This window comes from Zingiber officinale, chromosome 11A, assembly GCF_018446385.1.
Source record: "Zingiber officinale cultivar Zhangliang chromosome 11A, Zo_v1.1, whole genome shotgun sequence".
Classification (NCBI taxonomy): Eukaryota; Viridiplantae; Streptophyta; class Magnoliopsida; order Zingiberales; family Zingiberaceae; genus Zingiber; species Zingiber officinale.
In genome coordinates this window covers 46402430-46416509 of record NC_056006.1, presented here as the reverse complement: position 1 = coordinate 46416509, position 14080 = coordinate 46402430, and positions in this window count along the sequence as shown.

The following is a 14080-nucleotide window of genomic DNA, read 5'->3' as shown; positions in this document are numbered from 1 at the left end:
ATGATACCTCTTGTTACTGGAAAAATGGTGTAGAAAAACTTTCTTGAAGTCTTTGAATTTTTGGATAGACTTCTCTGGCAGTCTCTTAAACCAGCGTTTTGCGGCTCCTCCGAGAGTAGTAAGAAACATCCGACATTTCACCCCATCAGAGAATTGTTGTAATAATACTACGTTCTCAAATTTCAACAGATGATCTTTTGGATTTGTTGTTCCATTGTACTCGTCGATCTGAATATTTTGATACCACTTAGGAAGCGGATCATCCAGTACACTTTGAGAGAATGGGGAGATGACTTTTTCCGGTGAGCTATCACTGGTTATCATTTTAATCTTACGCTTTGCTCTGTCTGGTGCTTCGCCAGAGGATTCTTGAAACACAGGCCTTCGTCCTCCATGTTCCATGGGAGTACGAAGAAAGGCTCGTGGGCATCGCGTCGGAGAAGCTGTGACTGAAGGAAAATACGTATGTTCTTCTTCTTCTGGTTCTTTTCCCTTCCGGTGCTCAGTAGTTGAAATCACTAAATTATGAGCTGTTGGTAGGGTAGCTCTAGTATGCGCTTGAAGTTGTTGTTGTTGTTGTTGCAGGGCTTTTTGTACGTGAGAATTAATGAGGAAATCCAGATCCTCACGGCTAATGGTGAGTAGGTTTGATTTTCTGGCCTCTTCCATCTTGTAGTCTCAGATTCAGGTGAAGTTCCCACAGACGGTGCCAAATTTGATCCTATCTGAGAAGCTTGACAAGATGGAGAGCCGGGAGAAAAAACCTACCGTTGGTGAAGAGTAATACCAGTAGAACACCGATCTGAGAAACCCAAAGCGGATCGGGAAAAGTAGAGTCACTGAATGCCCTCCATGCACGAAGATCCGATGACGAGAGAGAAATCTAATCGAAGAGAAACCCAGATTCGGAACTTCCAAGACTTCCTGCGCACAAGAGACCAACCAACACTATCGTCAGTGACCTAAGACCGGGGTGGGAATCCCTGGCTAGGCCCTCCGACGCTCAAGTTAGTGATCTCTCTTGGTGTGGAAAAAAGAAGAAGAAGAAGTCCAGCAACAGTAGACGAAAATTAGGGTTATGAATGTTCGCAATGATGTCAACTTACCTAGCCAACGGAGAGAATTTCCCTTTTTATACTACTTCATATAACCTCCGTAGTCATGAAGTGGATCCCGGTTTGTTAGAGTTTGTTATGAGATGACGTAAGTTGTGTACTTGTAGTAAATAACTTTTAAGGAATCTTTTTTGTACCCTAGATGTATCTTCTTTTTCATCTAGTAGCTGCAAAATAGTCTAAAAACACATTTCCCGCCAAAATATATAACACCTATTATACAATCATATATTGCAAATATCTTCATTAACTATTTTATTTACTTCTATCCTGTTTCATAGGTCCTTTGGAATGTTTCTATCGTTCCTGCTTGCCTCTTCTGTTTTTTCTATATCATAGATAACTTAATGTACCAATGTCCCTTGTATCAGTTGGAACTGGGTGTAACTAAGTTTGATCAATTATTATTATCTCTCATGAGGTTCCTAGGGCCATGCCCATCTGGGCTCCTTTATGTTTATTATTCTAGCTAGCACTGGGCTGTATTTTATCAAGTATCTTTCAAGGTATTAGTTAACTCGGCTGATATTGGCCTTCCTTCACGGATGTATGTACCGCTCAATATTAGCCTACTTCTTTTGAGGTATATCCCGATCGATATTGGCCTGTCTTCCTGAAGGTATATCCCGACCGATATTGGCCTATCCCCCTGGAGGTATGTCCCGGCCGATATTGGCCTGTCTCTCTGAAGGTATCTTTCGGATGATATTGGCCTTCCTCCCCGAAGGTATATCCCGGCCGATATTGGCTTGTCCCTGTGGAGGTATGTCCCGGTCGATATTGGCCTGTCTCTCTGAAGGTATCTTTCGGATGATATTGACTTTCCTCCCCGAAGGTATATCCTGGCTGATATTGGCCTATCCCCTTGGAGGTATGTCCCGGCCGATATTGGCCTGTCTCTCTGAAGGTATCTTCCGGATGATATTGGCCTTCCTCCCCGAAGGTATATCCCGGTCGATATTGGCTTGTCCCCGTGGAGGTATGTCCTGACTGATATTGGCCTGTCCTCGTGGAGGTATGTCCCGGCCGATATTGGCCTGCCTCTCTGAAGGTATCTTTCGGATGATATTGACCTTCCTCCCCAAAGGTATATCCCGGCTGATATTGACCTATCCCCCTGGAGGTATATTCCCTTTCCCTCCTTTATCGGGGGTTCATAAATCCTAACCCATATCAATATTAATGAACCATATTTTGCGTGCTTATATTGGGAACTTTGTTGTAGTATATTTTGATAACATCTTGATTTATAGTTAAAATTTAGATGTGCATCTCAATTATTTACAAAAAGTTCTACTTGTTTAGAGAAATCAAAAATTGTATGTTAACCTTCAAAAATGTTCTTTTCCCACTAATCAGATAGAGTTTCTTGGCTATATTGTTAGTGCTAAGGGAATAGCAGTTGATAAAAAAAAGGTTAAGGTAATACGTGAATGGCCAACACCAAAAACGATAACTGAGTTATGTAGCTTTTTGAGTTTCTACACAAGGATTGTTAAAAATTTTAGTTCCATAGTTGCACCCTTGATTGAAATTGTTAAAAAGAATGTTGGGTTTCGTTGGGATAGTGAACAAGTTTCATCTTTCAACTTACATAAGGAGAAGCTAAGTTTGACACCATTACTTGTATTACCTAACTTTTCTAAATCTTTTAAAATTGAGTGTGATGCATCAGGAATAGGTATTGGCGGTGTGCTAATACAAGAAGGTCGACCCCTGGCTTATTTTAGTGAGAAACTCAACAAAGCAGCTTTGAACTATCCAACTTATGACAAGGAGATGTATGTATTGGTGAGGGCTTTAGAGACTTGGCAGCATTACTTGTGGCCCAAAGAGTTTGTTATTCACACTGATCATGAATCGTTGAAGTATTTGAAGAGCTAAAGTAAGTTGAATAGACATCATGCAAAATGGGTAGAATTCAATGAATCATTCCCTTATGTGATCAATTATAAACAAGGTATGGAAAACATTGTTGCCGATGCTTTGTCTCGAAGGTATACCTTGATCTCTACTTTTAACACTAAATTGTTAGGAGTTGAATATATTAAAGATATATATTCTAATGATCCTGACTTGGGAAATATGTTTGAAGTTTGTGAACATGCAACATTTGGGATGTTTTATAGGCATGAGGGGTTTCTTTTTAGAGTGAATAGGTTGTGTATGCCTAATTATTCATTGACGGAATTAATAATCCAAGAATCTCATGGTGGGGGACTAATGGGACATTTTAGAGTTAAAAAAAACTCTAGAAGTGTTAGTAGAGCATTTCTTTTGGCGACACATGAAACGAGATGTAGTTAAATTTTGTGAGAAGTGTATTACATGTAGGCAAGCAAAATTTAGATCTTTACCTCATGGACTGTATACACCTTTACCAATTCCTAGTGAACCTTGGGTTGATATTTCCATGGACTTTGTTGTAGGATTACCAAGGTCCAAATGAGGTATGCATTTCATTTTTGTGGTTGTGGATAAATTTTCTAAAATGGCTCATTTTATTCCTTGTAGGAAAAGAAATGATGCTAACCATATTCCTGATATATTTTTTAGGGAGATCGTGCGGCTTCATGAAGTACCGAGGAGTATAGTTTCAGATCATGATGCAAAGTTTCTAGGCTACTTTTGGAAGACATTATGATGAAAGTTAGGAACAAAGCTTTTGTTTTTCACAACTTGTCATCCACAAACAGATGGACAAACTGAGGTAGTAAATTGAATTTTATCTACTTTATTGAGAGCTATCATTCAAAAGAATTTAAAATGTTGGGAAGATTGTTTATCACATGTTGAATTTGCTTATAATAGATCTATGCATTCTAGAACTAATTTTTCACGTTTAGAAGTGGTATATAGGTTCAAACCTTTAACTCTAGATTGCCTATCTCTGAGCGTGCCATTTTAGATGGTACCAAAAAAACTGAATTTGTGAGGCAACTGCATGAGAAAGCTCGATTGCAAATAGAAAAGAGGACTGAAAAATATGCTGCGCAAGCCAACAAGGGATGAAAGATAGTGATCTTTGAACGCAGAGATTGTTGGTCGCTACTTGGAATACCGTTTTGTTTCCCCTGTACAAAAATTTGTACAAGCACAAAACATTTCCTTGCAACCCATGTGCTCCTCAGAAGTTAAACTTGGATTGGAAACGAAACTTAACATTTTTACTCCAAGTTCGTTCTTCAAAGTTAAACTTGGATTGGAAATGAAACTTAATATTTTTACTCCAAGTTCAACCTTTGTGTTCTTCAAAAGTTAAACCATTTTACAGAAGCTGATTAAATATTTATTTCAAGGATTGGCTTCCAGGTCGTTGGCGAGGCACTAGGCCTTCTTGGTTATGGGATCATTCACCACTTCTTAGACAAAGCCTTTCAAAGAAATTGAATATTTAAACTTCTCACAGTAACCTTAGGTTTAACTACAGAGATCTCAATCAAAGCACAAGATTGAAACACAAAATCGAAGCACAAAAATGAAAACACAAAATCGCTAGCCTCTTGTGTTGGTATTTCAGGATCCATACAAAGAAAACAAAACTAGTTGTGCTGCGGAATAAATAACTGGTTGTACCTTTCTTCGTAGGCAAAGATCTCTTGATCTTCTACTGTATTCCTCTCCTCTTCTTGGACGTCATGTGGGTGATGAACTACAAAGACAAAAACACCTGAACCCCTTTATTTCCAAACCGCCTTCCACTAAAAGATGCAAAGAAAGGAACACCTCCATCTTCTTCTTCTCCTCCAAACTGCCAGCCACCAAGGTGCTTCGTCTCTTCGTTTTCTTTTCCTCTAAGCTCCGGCCACAAAGAGAAGATGGGGTGCCAACCCTATAGGGAAGAAAAGGGAAGAAGAAAAGAAGTGGGGCGCTGACCCGAGAGGAAAGAAAAGAAAGAATGGGGCGGTGGCCTTAAGGAAAAGGAAGGGAACTTATCAATTCTTAATTGAATTGTTGATTTTTGTGGCACAACCTCCTCTCTTTTTATAACTCTTTGCCCTAGATAAAAAAGGAGAAAAAGTAATAGATTTTTATTTATAAAATAATTAACATAATTCTTTTTAGAAAAAATTTCTTAAGAAAGAATTAGTAAAATTCTTTTTAGAAAATTTCTAATAAAGAATCAACATAATTTATTTTAAAAAATTCTCTAGGAAAAAATTAACATAATTATTTTTAGAAAAATTTCTTAGGAAATAAATAATATAATTATTTTTAGAAAATTTCTAAAAAAGAATCAACGTAATTCTTTTTAGAAAAATCTCTAATTCTCTTGAGAAAAAAATCTCCTCTTTTTTTCTTTTCTTTTTCTTTTCTTTTATTTTGGTTTGGCTAGCCCCTTGCTTGGGCACCAAGCAAGGCTTGGCCAGCCCCTTTCTTGGGTAGGAGGCAACGCTTGGTCGACCCCTTGCTTGGGCACCAAGCAAGGATGTGGTCGGCCCCTTTCTTGGGTAGGAAGCAAAACCAAAACGGGTGAATGCGAGGCTTTATAGAGGCTACAACAGGGACCGAGAGGAGGAATTGGTTTTGGCCTCCTAATGGACTTGAGCTTCCTGTGTTCGACTCGAACACCCAACTCAAGTTCATCAATAATAACTCATACCACTAAAGAGTTTTTATTGAACTACCGCACCAATCCCATATTACAATATGAGCTCCTACTTATCATGAGTGCGTTAGTCTCCCTATGTTTAAGATATCGTATGTCTGTCAATTAAATGAGTTATTGACAACTCACTTAATTAACATCTAGCTCCATGAATAGTACCACTCAACCTTATTATCATGTCGGACTAAGCCCACCTGTAGGGTTTGTAGGATAATCCTTATAAGCTCCTTAAGGGGGCATCATCAACCTAGATTACTAGGGCTAGTTTCCTTTTATAATCAACAACACACCATATAAATAATATTATTTCTCAACTTAATGGACCTATTGATTTAACTGAATAGTTCTCACCCTTTGATAAATTAAAGAAATAAATACTAAGTATATGTATTTGTTATTATATCGGGATTAAGAGTACGCACATCCATAATAATAGAGGTTTTATTTTTTTATGAAGTCAGTATAAAAAGAATAACCTCAAATGGTCATGCTCAATACACACATAGTGTACTAGTATAATTATATAGTCAAGACAAACTAATTCAAAATTACACTACAACGGTTCCAATGGTTTGTCCCTATCCATCTCGGTCATGAGCTACTATTTATAATTTATAAGGATCTGATAACATGATCTTCTATATAGCACCACACACCATGTTATCTACAATATAAATTAAATGGACAATTGCATTACCATGAAACATTTGACCAGCGTGATTCTCATTTCAAAATATAAATATTCATACAAAAAGTTAGGCTTTTAGTATACATCCTAACAATCTCTCACTTATACTAAAAGACTATGCTGTCATATATGCTGCCATACATCTGATTCTCATCCCCTCAACATGCCCATCAAAAGCTCTCACTGGAAGGACCTTAGTGAAAGGATCTGCCAGGTTATTTGCTAATGCAATCTTGGTGACAACATCTTCTCCTCGCTTTACGATATTTTGTATCAGGTGGTACTTACGATCAATGTGTTTACTTGCCTTATGGGCTCGCTTTTCCTTCGATTTTGCTACTGCACCACAATTATCACAATAAATTGTGATAATTTTAGGCAAACCAGGAATCACATCTAAGTCCATCAAAAAGTTTCTGAGTCATACTACTTCTTTGGCTACCTCAGAGGCTGCCACATATTCAGCTTCCATAGTGGAGTCCGAAACACATTTCTGCTTAACACTCCTCCATGTTATAGCTCCACCTCCCAAAGTAAACACATACCTCAAGGTTGACTTACTACTGTCCCTGTCTGATGGGAAATTCGAATCCGTGTAACCTACAGAGAGTAAATCATCTACCTAGTAAACCAGCATATAATCTCTAGTCCATCTCAGGTACTTTAATATATATGCTTTATGATAGTCCAATGTCCTTGTCGTAGATTACTTTGATATCTGCTAAGCATGCCCATGGCAAAACAGATATCTGGGCTTATACATAGCATTGCATACATTAGGCTTCCTACAGCCGAAGCATAAGGAACTATCTTCATCTCCTCTATCTCCTTTGATGTTTTAGGACACATTTCTTTAGATAAAGGTACTCCATGCCGAAAAGGTAGAAAACCTTTCTTGAAGCTTTGCATGTTAAAACAAGCTAGGATAATATCGATGTGTGAAGCTTGGGATAAGCACAACATTCTTTTCCTATGATCCCTTATTACTTTGATCCTAAGAATATGTCCACATTCTCCCAAGTCCTTCATATCGAATTACTTGGACAATGATACCCTTACGTCTGACAACACTTTGACATTGTTGCCAATGTGCAAAATGTCATCTACGTATAATACAAGAAAACACCAGGTTTCCATCACTTTTCTTGTATACACAAGACTTATCCGAACACTGAATAAATCCATCAGGCTGGATCACTTTATCAAGTCGGATGTTCCAAGATCTCGAAACTTGCTTCAGCCCATAAATTGACCGATTGAGCTTGCATACAAGATGCTCTTTGCCCTTCACAATGAATCCCTCTGGTTGCATCATATAGATGTTTTCTTCAAGACTTCTATTAAGAAAAGCTGTCTTGACATCCATTTGTCAAACCTCATAATGTTGGATCGAAAGCGCTAGAGGGGGGTGAATAGTGCTCGTGGCTATTTCTCGTTTCGGAATCGACTTCGTAAAACTTGACGAGTAATAAGAGTAATAACGCAGCGGAAATAAAACGAAAACAATCACAATGCGAACACAGGTTGTTTACTTGGTTCGGAGCTAATGACGACTCCTACTCCAAGGCCCTCGGTCGTTGACCGCTTTCGGTGGGCAACAACTATAGAATCGATAAGAGTACAATAAGTGTTACAATTAAGTACACTAATCAAAACGTATACCGACAACAAGAGATGAGGAAAACGAAGCTCCGGGTCGTCGAAAGGTTGTCGCAGCACTTCGGGATCGTGTCGTTAGCAGCTTGTCGCAGAAGGATTGCTTAGATTGAGTTGTACTGAGTGCTGCCTCGAACCCCTCTTTTATACTGTGTTGGAGGCGCCTCCAAGCTTGTCCAAGGCGCCTCCAGCCCGCCGAGTCGCACGGGTGGATTGGCACAGACCAGGTCGAACCTTATCTGGTTCAAGGCGCCTTCCATCCTTGGTTCGAGGCGCCACCAGCTTCATCCGAGGCGCCTTCCATCCTCTGGACAACTGGCTTCGGCTTGCACCCGAGGTGCCTCCAAGCTACATGGAGGCGCCTCGGACATTGTTCCTCCAAGGCTAAACTCTAGTTTTTGGCTCTGCTAAACATGTAAGTCCACAAACACATCCTGCAAAACCAAGTTAGCACAGATATTAATTAATATATTATTCTGACAGTCTTCAGACTGTCCGGGTCAGATTTCGGATTTCCGACCGGAAGTCCTAGGTCGACTCGATGCCTACTGTTCCCTCAGCGGGGAACGCGTCCTCACCTACTCCACTCAGGAGATTTACCTGTTGCTAGTACAATCCTCCAAATCAACTGGACTTTTGCTCGGCGCTCGATACTTCCAAACTTTCTTCTGAACTCCCGCTTCCCGGCTCGTCCAGTCTTTCACCTAGTTCACGACACTAGGACTTTCCACCTAGGGTTACCACCCCCTAGGACTTTTGCCTAAAGCTCTCGACCCGCCAAGACTTTCTGCATATGGTTACCGCCCCCTATGACCTAGAGTTACCACCACCTAGGATTTTCCACATGCCTAACCGCAGCTAGGACTTTTGCCTAAGTACTACTTAGGACTTTCCTGCAAGCTCTATGAACCTTATTAGATGACAACATAACCATAACTATGAATTCCTTTGCCATTATCAAAACAACGGTTCGATCGTCGGATGCTTCCCGCACCAACAATCTCCCCCTTTTTGATTATGGCAACTGAAATTTAGAGTTAAGTAAAATAGATAAATATTTTCCAAAGTTTAATTAAGTTACAAAAAATACAAGCATAGTTAAGCAAAAACTAACTTAAACTTTGTAAGGCTCCCCCTTAATAAAGGCTCTCTTTATAAAGTTGAATTTTCCTACTTTGAATTTCCCTACTCTCCCCCTTTGCCATTTATCAAAAATAATCAAGTTTGAATAATTATAACTTTTCAAACAGATTTTATAGTTTGAAACATAGAGAATCAAATAAGCATTAGGCTTTAAAGAAGGATAAAGATGCTTTGATAAGACTAGGCTTTAAGCATTCTGGAGTCCAGGCAAAACCCTATGCATCTCACACCGTTCTATGTTTTGCAAACACAAACAAGTTATGCCTAGTGTGCTTGTGAGATGCTTCGGCTGAAACTAGGGGAACATGATTTCTAGGAGGAGGGTCCTTGGCTAAGTCCAAATTTTAAAAAAACTAAGAAAACTGAGATTTTGAAAATATTATTTTTCCTAGTTTTTAAAATAATTTCTGAAGAAACATTTTTTAGAATAGATGTAAGAGATTTGAAAGTAAAGATCTATTCTACCCAAGACATTCCTATTTGTCTTCTAAGTGTACTGAACTTGAGTTCAGGTAAGAGTTTTGCGAAAATGTCAGTTAGGTTTGATTTGGACTCAACATAGTTAAGTCCAATTTCACCTTTAGCCACATGATCCCTTACAAAATGGTGTTTCACTTCTATGTGTTTAGTTCTAGAGTGGTGGATTAGAGTATATCTAGGAGGCATTCCTAGGAGTAGAGGAGGAAGAGTTGGGTTGAAGGCGCCTTGGTTGGGGAGAAATCGCACGGGAAACTTGTGTTAGGCTTCGACAGAAAATGAATAGAAAGCTTTCTGTTCGTGGAAATATCATGGATTGAAGGCACCTTAAATGTTGTTTGAGGTGCCTTATAAGAGCTGTTGGAGGCACCTCGGAGATGATCCAAGGCACCTTAGGTTAAATCAGCGGGACTTTTCCCGCCACTGTTTAGGGTGCCTCCCTTGTGTGGGAGGCGCCTCTGAGAGGCACCTTGCGTATTAATTTTTTTTAATTATTATGTTAATTAAATTTTGAAAAGTTAATTAAATTTTACATGATGTTAAGTTAATTAGATTGGAAAAGGTTAGGTTAAAAAAGTTAATTAATTTTGGAAACTATTAGTTAAAAGTTAATTAAATTTTGAATTAATTTAAAAAATAATTAAGAAAAAAAATGATTAAGTTAGTTAAAATTTTGAAAATATTAAGTTTAAATTAACTTTTAAAAAGACTTAAAGTTAATTTGATTAAAAACTGTTTAAGTTAAGTTAACTTAGTTAATTAAGTTTGAAAAAACATTAAGTTAATTAGTAAAAATATTAAGTTAATTAAATTTTGAAAGAATATTAAATTAGGTTTTGAAAATATTAAGTTAATTAAGTTAATTAAATTTTGAAATAATATTAAATTAATTGAATTGTGAAAATATTCAGTTAATTAAATTAAGTTAATTAAACTTGCAGATCATCAAGTTAATTTAATTTTAACAAAATATTAATTCAATTTAGTTTAGTGTTAATTTAATTCTAGTTTAATCTTAATTTTAATTTAATTTAATTTTGATTTAATTTAATTTTAATTTAATTTAATTTTTATTTTAATTTAATTTATTTTAATTTTAATTTAATTTTCATTTTAATTTAATTTTGATTTGTCCTTATTCAACTCACCCGATCTAAGTTTTCAATTAGGGAATCCAATAATTATGTGAGATGAATTAGGTTCAGTTTTTGGGGTTTTGTTTAACTTTGTGTTAGATTTAGATTTAGTTGGGCTCAAGAAATAAGCATTTTTTAGATAAACTTCTGGGCTATGGTGAGTCACAAGGACATCATTAAAGTATTCATGTCTTCGAAGTTTTCCAAATAGTCCTACCCATTGAACTTAGTATAAAACATTGGTCTAACTGGTTAGGATCCATAAAGGGTAGCTTCGGTCAGTTCCACTTAGCCAAATGCACTAGTCGAATGCATATCTTCCTAGACATGTGATGACTAAGCTTCCCCAACGTACTATCATCCAATACTTCACCAGTACCGTGAGTCAAGTTAAATCTATCCTTTATTATTCTAACATTAATTACCCTGCCGGGTAGTCTATTCTTGGTTACCCTTGTCGGGTAGATTAAGTTTTGGAGATGCTAGCTATTCTGGAGCCTGCCCTTGGATTTTTAAGATTTTGTAAGAATTTAATTTATAAATTTGATTTAAATTTTGAATTAATCTGAATTTTCAATTTAAATTGAGTTTTAAATTTAATTTGATTTAATTTGAATTTTAATTTGGGTTTTAAATATAATTTTAAATTTAATTTGATTTTTAAATTGATTTAAATTATTTTTATTAATATAGTTTTTCTACTAGCTCCCCCTGGATCATAGCCTCGATATGGTCTATCGAGGTAATGTATTTGATTCTTGGGGATCCAATATTGACCAAGTCCAGCTTGATTGATCAGGTTGGATTTGGGTACCCATGCTTGGACTGATTTACTATTTGTTATGTTTACTAAAGATAGATAAGATCTATATTTTCTTTTGGTTTTATATCCTAACCCAGTTTTGTTGTAAACAGCTCTTTGTGTCCCAAGAATTAGGTTAAGGTTCTTGGAGCCCAAAGAAAACCGTTCTAAAGTTTTCTCCAAATCCTTGACCTGAGTTTTCAGACTAGAATTTTCTTCCTCAAGTTTTTGAACTTGAGTTGAATTTCCAATCTGAATTGGGTCAGGCAAGGTCTTGGAGTTAGTCACTTCTTTACGGACTGCTACTTCCTTTAGAAGTTACTTGATCCTAATATTCGGTTTTGCTAGTTTGCGTAATAAATAATTAACTAAGTTTTTTAGTCGACGAATACTTACAGCGGGGTCTGGCCCTTCGGAAACGGATACGGATCCGTGGCTTCTTTTCGATTCTGCTTTCGAGTCGCTTTCGCTCTCGGACACATCGATCTAGTCCCGGGCCATCAGTGCGAGAAAACTTGTCTGATCGAGTTCGTCATCCGTATCTTCTGAGGATGATTCGTCCCATGTTACCTTGAGGGCCTTCTTCCTTCGCTTCTTTGCATCTTTCTGATTGGGGCAGTTGGCCTTGATGTGCCCCTTCTGGTTGCACCCGTAGCAGATCACCTCGAACTTAGCTTTTGAATTGGGTTGAATCTCCTTGGATTGTACTGCCTTCTTTAGGTCTCTTTTGTTGAAGCCTTTCTTCTTCTTGTAGAGCTTCTTCACAAGATTTATGAGCTCGATTGTCAGTTCATCATCTGAGTCGGGTTCTTCTTCTGACTTGGGTTCAGTTCTTCGTCGTGATCTTGGTTCGTGAGTTCTGTTGGTACCTGCTAGCAAAGCTACACCTTTCTTGATTGGCTGTGCATTAGTCTGCTCGTGTAGTTCAAACTCAGAAAATTGTTCATCTAATTTTATATAAGATAAATCTTTGGAGACTTTGTAGGCATCTACCATTGATGCCCACAATGTACTCCTTGGAAAAGCATTAAGAGAATACCTGATAATATCCCTATTTTTGACTTTTTGCCCGATTCTGTGGAGGGAGTTGAGGATGTCTTGAATACGTGCGTGGAGTGAACTTGCTGTTTCACCTTCCTGTATTTTTAGATTATATAGTTTATTGAACAATAAATCACATTTACTTACTTTGGTATCTGAGGTGCCCTCATGCAGTTCTATCAATTTCTCCCACAGCTCCTTTGCGGTTGAAAATGGACCAACTCTGTTGAGCTCCTCTTTGGTCAGGCCACATTGGAGGGTGCAGGTTCCCATTTTTCACAGGGTGTAGGCTTGCCGTCTTCGTCGGTTGGTAGTTGCAATCCAGTCTTGACGATCATCTACGTCTCGAATTGGATTTTGAGGAAGGTTTCCATTCGTCCCTTCCAGTACCCAAAATCTTCTTCGGTGCAGAGCGGGGGACGAACGGTGCTGAAACCCTCTTGTTGGGCCATTGATAGTATGCAAAAATAAAGAAAAAACAAGAAACGTCCAAGACTAGGTCTTGGATTAGCAGTGCGGGAAATAAAGTTTAGATTACGAGCTCGAGTGGTGTTGCACCAACTTTGAGCCAAAAACTGATTCGTAAAAAGAATCAGAATGTAGCTATTAAGCTATATTCTAATTGACTCCGTAAAATAAAAAACACCATGAAAAAATTGCGTGATTGGTGGTTGCACCAAATCAACGCGACCCTGCTCTGATACCAATTGTTGGATCGAAAGAGCTAGATGGAGGTGAATAGCGCTCGTGGCTATTTCTCGTTTCCGAATTGACTTCGTAAAACTCGACGAGTAATAAGAGTAATAATGCAACGGAAATAAAAGGAAAACAATGACAACGCAAACACAGGTCGTTTACTTGGTTCGGAGCTTGTGACGACTCCTACTCCAAGGCCCGTGGTCGTTGACCGCTTTCGATGGGCAACAACTATAGAATCGATAAGAGTACAATAAGTGTTACAATTAAGTGCACTAATCAAAACGTATATCGACAACAAGAGATGAAGAAAATGAAGCTCCGGATCGTCGGAAGGTTGTCGCAACACTTTGGGATTATGTCGTTAGCAGCTTGTCGAAGAAGGATTGCTTAGATTGAGTTGTACAGAGTGCTGCCTCGAACCCCTCTTTTATACTGTGCTGGAGGCGCCTCCAAGCCTGTCCAAGGCGCCTCCTGCCCGCCGAGTCGCACGGGTTGATTAGCACAGACCAGGTCGAACCTTATCTGGTTCAAGGCGCCTTCAAACCTCCTCAAGGAGCCTTCCAGCCTTGGTCTGAGGTGCCTCTAGCTTCATCCGAGGCGCCTCCAGCTCCTTTGGACAGCTGGCTTTGGCTTACACCCGAGGCACCTCCAAGCTCTATGGAGGCGCCTCGGACACTGTTCCTCCGAGGCTAAACTCTAGTTTTTTGCCCTGCT